We start from the raw sequence: 12,956 nt of genomic DNA on the forward strand, positions 1-12,956 counted from the left end.
TTAAAATTAACCAAAAGTGCAAATGTAAAATATCATTAAGAAGAGTACCTATAATATGGCTATGACAACTGGCACTCTTGGAAAATAAAAACTAGGATGTCTAAATAATTATTTCTTTATGCTGCATCATTTCAAAGTTTTACCAATAAGATTACCAAATTAGTGTTACATAATTTTATTTGCACCTATGTGTTATAATCCAGTCTGTATTGATTTGTGCAACGACTCTAATCACTGTCATACCGTTTCCATAAATATAGTAAATACATATATAGTAAATACATATATAGCACATGGGGAAGGACTTTCTCTATAACACCCTGAATGTATTAATATACTGTAAGTGCAGCAGTTCAGGATTCAACAGAAAGCTATACATTTGGATAGTTTTTCTTGAAACAGGTGGGCAAAAAAAATTTTCATCTGACAAGGAAGGGTCATGGCAGCTGTTTCGGAGAAGGGAACAAAACTATTTTTGTTTTATTAACGATTGGAAAAACAAACTTCTTCCACACATTTAGCAGCTATGATTCAGTACTGTGGATAGGAAAGGGAAGAAAAGATGTGACAGTGTAGTTTGTCCGCTAGAGTAGACTGAATTATCAACGTAGTGTGGAAGTGCGTTTACATAGCGAGTAAGTTTGTACAATGAGACAGGCGGTAATTGTGAATCTGTAGGTGGATTGCTTTGGTATTTTGGAAGATGCACCAGCAGGTGAAGAGCATGTTATCTGTAATAAATAAAAAAAGAAGAAGAAGAATCTGTAATAGCAGAGGTGACTACACTTGTAATAGATGAGGGGACATCAGATAAGAAAAATGATAGTGGTGTGATAGTGAACTTTGCTCTGGCAGTAGACTTCATGGACCAGCTGAAACACATCATGAAGACAATTGGTATAGATATACAGACATGGGAAGAATGTGCTGCGGACCGTTCACTGTGGCGGAACACTACATCCACCGCTATCAACTTGTTTGAAAGAGAACGCCGCAGACATCAAGAGGCCAAGCTACAAGCAAGAAAACTCCAACAATTACAACCCTGCCCTCCTCCATCCATTCAGTGCGATTTGTGTGGGCGTATGTTTTATGCTAGGATTGGTCTGTTTAGTCATCGCAAACACATCCATAAACTGAGTTGAACTGGTCAATCTATGAAGGAAGAAGTTATATATACTCAGAACGAGTTACAGCCGACAAAGGGACGGGTGAATGATGAAGCTATGTCACCATTGGCAGATATCTAGGGAAACTGCAGTTAATCTTATCAGCCATCACCTCCAAGAAAAACAAAATCGAAGTTTCCAGAAAGATACCTAGTTGATGCATATAAGATATGGACAAAACAATCAAGGGAAAAAGATGGAAGTTTTGATTCTCCTCATCTGTGTCGTTGTGGATTAGCAACTAATATGACACCTCACCTGAAATTTGCAACAGTCTCGGCACAGAAAAGAAAACTTCAAAAAGGTACTTAAACAATGGTGCTCGTCAAATTCTGTGCAATGAAGTTTAAGAAGAGAACTGACACCCAAAATCCCTTCTGTTCAAAGCTCCAACTTACGGGTAAAAAAAAGTTTAAACAAAATAATAAGATCGTCTGTCAGAAAATAACCCACAATGTTAGCAAGCAAGCAATTGGTTAAAGGGGCTACTGATATTGAATAAAGAACTTGTGAATTCATAAGAGAAATTGAGGAAAAGTCCACCATCAGATCATGTAGTTAATGTCAACGAATCAAGATTTGATAAAGAGCTGCGATCTGGACGAACCATTGTAGTGAAGGGAAGCAAGCACATCTTTGGTGTAGTTGGATCCATAGCAGCAATCACACGCTCTTATATGACAATGCCAGGGATTGTGATGTTTAAAGTTATAAACTTCAATATGGTTCCGTATTGAACTGAGATCACAAAAGTTTAAATTTCAGTGAGGGTTCCACCTTTTCAATACATTTCTGAAACATCATAATCAGCCTAAATTACAAAACTAGCAAAATACATAATAAGTTATGATAACAATGTATAAACATAATGACACAATATAATATTTTGACAACAGTTTCACATTTTTAAAATTGAGGGTTTTATAAAATATTGGTGTATTTCGGTAACGCGTATGCACACATAAATGTCTTGTGTGAATGTCGTTATATTCAAGTGTGGTGATGTATTTTTACAACACATTAATCGTGTAATAGTCATCTTTGGATGAGGCACTTTCAAGTGCTAGGTTAAGGATGTGATAAAAACTTGGTGTACACATTAAAATTTTGTTGGACACAGAAAACTACTTCTCTGTATGGTGTCACTTAAGGACAAAATAGCACTGCTGTTGAACTCAGCAATGTCTTCCAATACTTTGTTACAGGTACGTAATTAGGTGGTACGCTGTTTAACTGTAGGCTAACGTTTCTCAGTCCAACATGGAATTTTTGAAGCCTGAAGAATAAAAGAAAAAACCCAGTTTAGATGTGAGGGCTTAATGGGCCAAGGCAAAACAATGACCTGTGTGGTTAAATGTAGAGGCTCACCTTGCTCGGTGTGCTGTGTAGTTCACCATGTGGAGAGGAGATGCAAACTAAAGCGTGCAGACGTGGTCAGAGCAGGGAATTGGGAGTGGGAAGGGAAAGGGAGGGATAGCGGGAGAGGGAGGTGCTTAAGGCGGATCAGGAGGGCAACGTGGTGGGGCTTGTAGCGTGATAGGGTATTGCGCATAGCGTGAAATATCAAACGCCTGTTTGAAACTTTGATGCTTCTAGATAATTTAATTAAAAAGTCAAAGAGGATATTACTTTTTTTATGAAATTTCATTGAAGTTAAAGTTAGGATTAAAAAACTGGTCCAAATGAATAAAGCAGTTCTCCATAATGTCAAGCGTGGGGCCTATGCCCATGTTCCTGAGAATTTCAATGTCCTTATGTATAGTGCTGAGGCTATGATTTGAATCATGAATGTGTTGACCAACTACCGAAAACCTGTTGTATTTGATAGCATTGACATGTTCCATATATCTCATTTCAAAGTTCCTTTCGGTCTGTCCGATGTACGAGGAATCACAGTTGTTACATTTGAATCGGTAGACTTTAAAAAGATGTTAGTTTTATTTATTGACCTGGCGTTATGTACAGTTTCCATGTTTCTATTGTTGGTACGGTATGAGATTTTAGTGTTATGTTTCCTAAAAATATTAACAATACTATGTATGTCTTCGTTGTAGGTGAAGGTTGAATAAGCAACAGGGTTAAATCTTTCCTTTGTTAACGTTGACTTTGGGCGGTGTTTGAATTTATTGATGATTCGTTCTATGAACAAATTATCGTATCCATTGAATTTGCCAATAGAGTGAATAGTGTTCAATTCTTTGTTTAGGTTTCTTTAGGTAACGGTATTTTAAAGGCTCTGTTTACCATGCTGTTATAAGTAGCACACTTATGTGCAATAGGACTGAAAAATCCTTTCTAATGGTAGTCGCTGTTTGAGTTCGTTTCCTATATATTTTATAATCTAATGAGAGAGGTAGTCTGTTTATCATGAGCTCAAAGAAATTTATTGCTTTCTTAGATTCCGATTCCAAGGTAAATTTGATTTGGGAGCTCTAAATTATTTAAGTTATTAAGAGTGGAATTCGCGTCAGAGATTCTATCGTCAAGGATAACAAAGGTATTGTCTACATACCTGGCCCAAAACTGTACAATTCGCAAAAATGTCGTTATCTTGCCCTCCAGATCTGCCTTAAGCATTTCCCTCTTCCGCTATCGCTCCCTTTCCCTCCCCACTCCCAATTACCTGCTCTGGCCAGGCCTACACGCTTTAGTTTGCATCTCCTCTCAACATGGTAAATTACACAGCACACTGAGCAAGGCGAGACTCTACACTTAACGACAAAGGTCATTCTTTTGCCTTGGCCCATTAAGCTTTTATATCTGAACTAGGTTTTTTCTTTTATTCTTCAGGCTTCAAAAATTCCATGTTGGAGTACCTATAACAAAGTATTGGAAGATGTTGCTGTGTACAACAGCAACAATGCTATTTTGTCCTTAAGTGACACCATACAGAGGAGTAGTTTTCTGTGTCCAACAAGATTTTATTGTGTACACCAAGTTTTAATCACATCCTTAACCTAGCACTTGAAAGTGCCTCATCCAAAGAAGACTATTACACGATTAATGTGTTGTAAAAATACATCGCCACACTTGAATATACAACATTCACACAAGACATTTATGTGTGCATACGTGTAGCAGAAACATGCCAATATTTTATAAAACCCTCAATTTTAAAAATGTGAAACTGTTGTCAAAATTATATCGTGTCATTATGTTTATACATTGTTATCATAACTTATTATGTATTTTGCTAGTTTTGTAATTTAGGTTGATGATGACTCTTCAGAAATGTGTTGAAACCGGTCTCTTGAATAAAAACATGTTGTAAACACTATCCTATACAACATACACTTTGTATTGAAAAGGTGGAACCCTCACAGAAATTTCAACTTTAAGGGTCTGTGATGGACGACACGTTGCTACCACATTTGTATGTCCTTGTACCGGAGCCCACAGGCCATTTTCCCGCAAATATGACCATCAATTTGCCGAACATTAAGGTGTGTTTGCAAACTAATTTGCTAATATGACCAAGACATATTTAAAGATCTTTCTAGAACAAGCTATGTGGCCAGATATACAAGCACATACTAAAGTTCTTGTTTTGGTTGACTTCTGGGCAGCCAATAGAGATGATCAACTCTACCGTTCTTGGAGGCATCGAATTCATTAAGAAGCTAATTCCAGCAAAGTGGACAGGTATTGTACAAGCTGCTGACTGGACAGGTATTGTACAAGCTGCTGACATTTTCTTCTTCCACCCATACAAATATATTGTGAAATTTATCACAGATACAATTATGGTATGGCACAGAGACCACTTCTTACACCTTCAGTCATTTGTGTATTTCCAGTTCTTGGCAGCAAGAATATCTAACTGAAATTTGTTTCTTCAATGCGGCTACAGCAAAGACTTTCCTGATGGAGTACTGCTTCGAAGGAGGATTAACGGAAGCGTGTTTTTGTAAGAAACGTGACCAACCTGCTTTCATCAAATGTGGACATTGCGGGGAATTTGTATAAATGGATCACTCTTTTGTTGTTGAATTGCATTTTTTCATCTGCGACTGTCTAGTCAGGTCAGAAAATTCTGTTGTAGAGTGTTTGATGTCATTATTGACAATTTGTCACAAATAATCCATCTGTTTCACAACAATTCATGTATGATGTCTCTATTATCATAGTATTTTCATCATCACTGTGATGAAATATCACCAGATGCACTAGCCTGTACCAGCTAAAATTGATATGTGTGTATATATATTCTGTTTCTCTATTAAATGCACTATAAATTAATGTAATTGGCTAGATAACATATCGTGACCCTCCCTTGCAAGTTAGGAAACTATTTCTGGATAAGAGTCCAACAAACTTGAAAGCACAAGCTTAGGATGTTGACAGACCACCACTCAGCGTACCATAATGCCCATTCCCAAAAACATTTCTAAATTTAATGTCAGTCTAAATGCCTAAACAAGTCATATAGAGTGATTGTGTGTTTGTTCTGTGTTTCTATTCTTTTACCACCCGCACTCATCTTATTTATCTTCCCTTTTCCTGTATTTATCTAGCTTTCTTCCAATCCTAGACTTCCCAGATCAAGGCAGAAGATCTGGCAGAATGGGACCACAATGAGTGAGTGATGCCCACCCTGGTGAAGCTGGGAAGCATAAACAAGCTCCCGGGGGAATTTATGAAGTTGTGGAGATTATCTCTGTCCTATTCACGTCTGTCCTTATCTCCCCTTACTATTGTTACCTCTTCCAGTACTAACTTGTCATTGTGTTTGTCCTATTACATGTTTCTTTCCATTTTCCTTTCTCTATGTAAGACTTGATTTGACATTTATTTGACCTTCTCCATTAATGAAATGCCTAAACAAGTAATATATTCAAATGATTCACCATGCTGGAAACTTACACATACCTGTGAAAAAATTCATTTGCACAGAATAATTAAAATCTCAATTTATTAATAGCAAAGTCTGGATTATTCACAATGAGCTACTCTTATACTCCCAGCAAAAACTGTATGCCAAAAGATACTTCTAATATAGAATTTTCCTCCTTTCCTCATCAGATTAAGTGATACTGTGTTGGGCACTGTTCAAAATTGGTAGACAGCACTCACCTATTTGCCACAAAAGCCAGACATGAAGTCAGTGTAATTCATTATAAGTGTCATTGTGATGTAATGGACAAATATTGAAGAATATTGTATTTTCCAGATTCCCATGAATAACTCTGGTTTAAGATGATTTATAGTAGGAAATGTTAATCAAGAGCCTGGCAAAGAGAAAGTAGCATGCAAGAAAAGATATAATAGTGAAATATGCAACATGGTACCATGTACTCTTATTATTTACAAAATCATCTAGTTCTGAACAGAGATGTAAAATTGGTCTGGGTTCTGACCCATATATTAAGAACAGGAAATACTGAAAAATAAAATAAAACAATCCTTCCCAGATTTCAAATGACTCAAGTAGGTGAACTTCAAACAGGCTAGACCTACAACATACTAGATGAAGTTGGAATTCAAGAGGGCAAACTGAGGCAAATACTCATTTATAGGAAGGGGAGTTAAGGAATTGGAATAATTTACCAAAGGAGATGTTTGATAAATTTCCCACTTCCCTGAAATGATTTAAGAAACTACTAAGTAAACAATTGAAAGGGAATCTGCCACCTGGGTGACTGTCCTAAATGCAGATAAGTGGTGATTGATTGATTGATTGATTGACTGACTGATCGATATATATTTATATGAAGACATTTCAAATTAGCTTGATATTTTTAACAGAGACTCTCTATGCCTTGAACCAACTCATTCTACCTTTAATCAAAGGCACAAATTCCTCCCTTTTATTATGTAAGTTCTCAAACACATGCATCTTAATTTTAGACTGTTATACCATTCCACATTAGTTTGTCATCTTATTTAGTTCTACACCTCATACCATTGAATCATTAAAAACCAAGTCACCTTGGTCCCCCTCTACTTTTCTTACCCAATCCTCAATTCAATTTCATTTCCTAGGTCTACACTACCATCCTGGGAGAGCACACATCACAAGTACATTACAGTACCATTAATCCAAATATCAGGTTAATTCCAAACAAATGTGGAAGAAAAAACAAATTTAATTTTAAAACATAATTTATTGTAATAGTACAAAGCAGTGAAAAAAGTATAAAACTATCGTTTGTTTTGCTTTCAAAAAAGATACTAATAGACAAGATGGATTTTCAATATTTTCAAATATGGGATGTGGTGCTTGTATGGCAGCACTATCCAAGAAAATGATGTGACGCAACAAATTCATCGTCAGTTAACACTTCTGAAGATGAAATCACCACATACCTGAAAAGTTCTGTTAATCCCCCTTTCAAGTGTTTACGATTAGTGGAAAACAAAAGCAAAGTTTCCAAAGCTGAGAAAACTACTGTCAAATGTTTATGTATACCACCAGCAACTGTATTTTCCGAGAGACTGTTTAGCATAGCAGAACTCATCCATGACAGAAAAAGAAGTAGGCTCGACCCCAACAGAGTGAGAATGTTTGTATTTCTGATCAAAAACTTTAACACTATTAAGTTAATGTTTCATCATTTAATTGATTTTAATTATATTAAAATAATGCTGAATACTTTTTTCACATTTGGTTTGTAGAAAGATATGCAAATTACTACTAACTAGAACTACATCCCACAATATATTTTAATTTAATTTACAATTATACAGATATTGACATGTTAACATAAAAATGCCTATTTAATAAATAATATTAGGCTATATTTTACTATTTTATTTCAACAATGAAAGTATCAGAGTGTCGAGACAAAAGAACATATTGGTATTGAGTATCGTCAAAAGCTGGTATCGACCCATCCCTTATTTTCTTCAGGTGCATTTTCCAAGGTTCTTAACGACAATTATTATGTACTGTACAGTATATATTTATTTAGCATGTTCATAAAACCAGTCATTTTCTTTTATAATATTAAAATGAACCTGCTGGCGTATGCAATATTCCGCCACTGCCTCATAAACATGGCATCACCTGGTCTCGCGACAGACTGCTGCTCCACGTAGGACAGGGGAGGTCTAGTGATGCAAGCCACTCCTTATTTATCACCACTTGTTTCACCATTTCATCATCACTCCCTTCCACATCCCACTCAGTGTCGTACTCAGTAACAGCTGCTGCTATGTCCTCATAGCTTCCACCATCTGCTGCCATCCACTCAATGACATCGATTTCACATTTGCTGAAGTAGATTTTCTGCCTCATTTCCCCTGGCCATTTTATTATATATTTTATTTCATTTTTTCCAAGGTTTTCTCAAGCACTGCTTGTTTACACAGTTCCAAGATTCAGCAGCCCAATATTTCACATCCTATATTTAATGATTTAATTTCTCAAAGTAGGGAGGTGAACTGCCATCTTGTTCTTCTGTACGGGCCCAAGAAGTTTTTTACAGACCAAGTTTCATATTTTGTGAGACTTTGTGATCCATTGGTTGCAATAAAGGTGTAATTTTGAGAGAGATTAAAATTGCCTTGATTTCACCATGCGTTGGTTCATTCACATTTGGACGAGATGTAATATAGTTGATCAACAGAAATGCTCTAACTGGTAAATCATTTGCTTTACTGAAACAAGTCACAGCAGGGACAGACTGTTTGTCAAATCATTCTTTTGACAGTCTGTTGCAGCCTTCACGTGAGAGCACTTTAAACGGCAATATCTGAATATCTCACCTTGCAAGCCAGCAAAGTATGGACAGCAATTTGTAGTAAAGAGGGTTACGGTCTGGACTTCCAGAAGGCCAATCAGAGGTGAAAATGAAGTCTAAGATATTGGTCACAATCCACTGTAGCGCTGTATGCACCTTACGTACTGGGGTCGAGTCCTGACTGGGAAGAGGGTGGTGTTGAGGTTCCTAACCAATCTCTCCAGCACTGCCTCCTGGTACACTTCTAGCTGATGTTTTCACGCCTTTTCTTGCAGAATTGGAGCTCAGTGTGCCCTCGTAGCTTACTCCCCACCCCCACCATATCATGAACAACACAGGATGATGGTTCCTATGGACTCTTGGTGCAGTATTGGCAGCTTCTCTTGAACATGCAGCATATAGCCCTGTAATTCTGAACACTCCTCAACACTGAAAATCATCCCATCACTGAAAAGGATTTGTCAGTGTCCATTGGCATAAGTGTCCTTTGTGTCATTCGTAAGCACATAGCATTAGGATACTACCTAACATACAAGACAGACTTTTGATATTTTTAATTCATGGGCCTTCACTGACTGACTTTGTACTGGATTTCTGCGCACGCGATTCACCTCAGTTTTGACTAGTAGCACGGTCCATATTATGTGTGGCCTTCATTTCCTGAGCCAGTCTTTCACAATTCCCGTCTCTAAGAAATGCTGGCTGGATAACGTGATACATGAACCTCTTGAGAGATTTTGAGCTTCTAGAGCATTTTGAATATCTCGTCTGGTAACATGCCTGCCTTATGCAGCGCAATAACTGCTACACGATTTTTATTATTCAACTAACATTTCATGTCATGCTTCGGAAATGTGCCACTCTCCACGAGCAGAAGTACAGCCAGCCCGAAAAGTTGCAACAGTATTTACAGTGAATCTAGGTATAATAAACAGGAAGTGTGTTCATGTTGATTTTTTTTTAATGCTCTTGGTTTAGCTGATTTACTTATCACCATCAACAGTAACTTGTGGTTTCCTACTGCATTGCTACAAGTCATAAGAGTGACGACATTTTTACCTCATTTCAAAACCCTGAGCACAAGTTTCATCTTTGGGGAGCCAACATTTTTCCTTTTGGTAATGCCCTTAAGTTTAACCCAGTTTCATCTGCCTTGTAAATTTCTTACAGAGAATAATTTGCACCTGATACATCAGCAAATGCAACTACATATTTGTCAGCTGCAGCGTGGTAACTGATAGCTGATCTAATTGTTAAATGACACATTCCATGACTGTTTTCCATCTGTCTAACCAGCCTATGCTTGCAGTGAGCAGAAAATCTTCAATATTTATTCATTTATTGAGATGGATAGCCTTTTCCTGAAAAAGAGGTCCGCTTAAAGGTGTACCTTTTCGGTTCTTCATGGTAAACTACATAAAAAGGGCTTCACCAGTTCTATCAAATTGTGTGCATTTTGAGGTTTGTCGAGTTCAAAGAGATTTTTCCAACAACGATTCACAAAATTATTCACTTTTGGCAAGGTTCTTTCAACTTTCAGTAATAGTGGTTTTCCCTGACACCAAAATCCACAGACAGTTCAGTCACTTTCTTGCCTTTATCTAAACATTTCAAAACGTCCAGTTTATCTTCTGAGTATAGGTAGTATGCTTTCATTTGCCATTTTCACAATCACTGAAACACTATACATTGAAATGTACAGTACTTACATTCACAATGTACACGCAAACAGACACAATAATAAGTCAACTGAATCACTGGCTAGACATGACTGACCATGCAGGCAGGTGATGGTTCTAAAAATAGTACCAGGGTACTCGCAGCACCCTGCTTCCTTCTCTTGGCGCTCATGAATAGCATGTACACACATTACAGTATACAGTGAATGTTAAAAGTTATACGAAAGATTTCAGTTAATCTGAGAATCTTTTAACTCGAATAGATCTTGGTCTGAATCAGTTTGCATTCTACTGTTCTTGAAATGATGGACTCATGTTTAACACAAAATTCCAGAATCACTTTTTTCTTTTAGAACTCATAAGTATGAGATATACCAGGAATCCTATGGTGTGTAGATTATAATTAGTTAATGTACGAAAGGAAGTGGGCAAGGTATGTAAGAAAGCCAATATCCTAGACATATTCATATTATGGTTTGCCAACCCCCACCCCCACCCTTTTTTTTTTCCTCTCTCTTCCAGGGTTTGGTCTCAGTCACTGGTTTTAGTTCCTCAAATCTATCAAGCAATATTGGACAATTCTATGCTACCCACCTAACAGCAACAATATTGGACAATTCTATGCTACCCACCCTACGGTAACAATTTGGACCTAATCCTTTTCATTTCCTATGTGGCAATGCACCATTCATAAAGAAACGGCCACAACCGAGTGGCTTGTCGATGGCCGGCCCTAAGACCTGATTCACGCCCAACTGAGATTAGTTACCCAAAACTTAGTCAAAAGTCTTCCTAGACTGACACCACAGCAACTACCTATGGCTGTCTGGTCAATAATGGCAATGTAATGTATTTGAAGAAGGTGATTAAAAGATTTGAAGGGACAAAACTTATTATAAATCTTCCATCATCACTATCTCAATAAGCAACTATTTACAAAATAAAACAATCTTGTTCGAGTTCGGTTAACCTTGTTAACCTCTACCAATTGGCCAACTCTCAAAAGAATTTAAAAGTAAGTGGCCAAAACAGAATGAATGCTTGCATCAGCATTGTATGAAGCCACCTAACTATGAAAACAACTATCTGTGTTTTACCTTCTACCTCCAATTGTGGTAACAAGTAATGAAATTGCTGATCTTAAATTTACTAAACTGGAGAACATTCACATTATTTCAAGTTCATATGTACCATTCAGAAGCCAAATTTTAGAACAAATTTAGAAGTTAGTCTTGCATTTTATAATAATACACGATTTATGAATGAGCTGACACTTAAATTTTTGCACTGTAAACAGAGTAACAACACAGTCATAACTAAGCAATGGCCTAAAAAGGGAAAGAATACTTTCACTGCAGTAAAAATGCAGAAGGTTTTGGTTATTTATAGTGGTTATTCTAAAAATGTATGGAAAAGGTAACAGCAGCATGTTGATAAATATATTTTGTTTGTGAAGTTTGAGAATTACTGAATAAAATTAATGTAGATCCACACTTGTGTTGACCATCAAGGCCAATATTATCAGAGATATGGTAACATTTACAAATTAATATGTGCTCTTTCAACTTCTGAATAGTAGTAAGAATACCATTCTGTCTTAATCATAACAATTCATCAAGTACAGACCAACAAGAGGTTGTCTATGTTTTCAGCAGGCAAGAACACACCATTAGGATACAATGACATAAGACTGATGCTTAAGGTATTTGCCTAGTGCATAAAGCTTCTTTATTAACTACATAAAACATGCACATCATTCTGACCATGTCAGGTAAAATAATATCTTAGCTGCTCATTAGATGTCAACAAGCAGTAGGAAAACACCTTAAGAAATCACAATTTTGTTTTCAATGGCAGTGCAACAATCTATCATTTTAATTGTTATATTATGTTTAAATCAATCAACCTCGGTATACTCTCCTACATTGTATCCATGTGGCATACTTTGAAAAGTAGAGAAATCTCCTATTAAAAATGATACTAAATTACAACCTAAAGTCTTACTACAAACACTGTACAGCTTAAGTGACAATATTCCTACTTCAACCCTTACACAAGTTCTGTTTATGAAAATGACCACAGAACACAATTCAACAGGCTGATTGATCTGTACAGTAGTATATAACTTGAAATTAAACCATCATATTTTGAAAAGCTAATATTTTAGTCTACTAACACAACAAAATTGGATGCAACCTCTTTCATGCACAGTTTAGAAATAAAAGCTACAAAACTATTAAACATAATTTCACAATAATAGCTGATAACGCAATTAATGTTTTTTTCCACACCAACTAAATCCTAAAACACCACTGAAGATGCAAGCAACACACCAATGCGGGTGGCAGAAGGTTTGATTTTAACTTGCACAAGAAGGGCTTGAGACCAGGAATTGGCTAAAAGTTCATTCGAATGATTAGCAGTTT

The 12,956-nt window shown here is 36.6% G+C and overlaps 1 protein-coding gene across 3 annotated transcripts in view; it reads right to left on the reverse strand.

Moving 5' to 3' along the window:
* The window catches only part of LOC136878964 (serine/threonine-protein phosphatase 2B catalytic subunit 2), a 1,209,081-nt gene that overhangs the window by 43,482 nt on the left and 1,152,643 nt on the right, over positions 1 to 12,956 (reverse strand). The gene's annotated exons all lie outside the window — the stretch shown is intronic.

The sequence above is a fragment of the Anabrus simplex genome, chromosome 8, assembly GCF_040414725.1.
Source record: "Anabrus simplex isolate iqAnaSimp1 chromosome 8, ASM4041472v1, whole genome shotgun sequence".
NCBI lineage: Eukaryota > Metazoa > Arthropoda > Insecta > Orthoptera > Tettigoniidae > Anabrus > Anabrus simplex.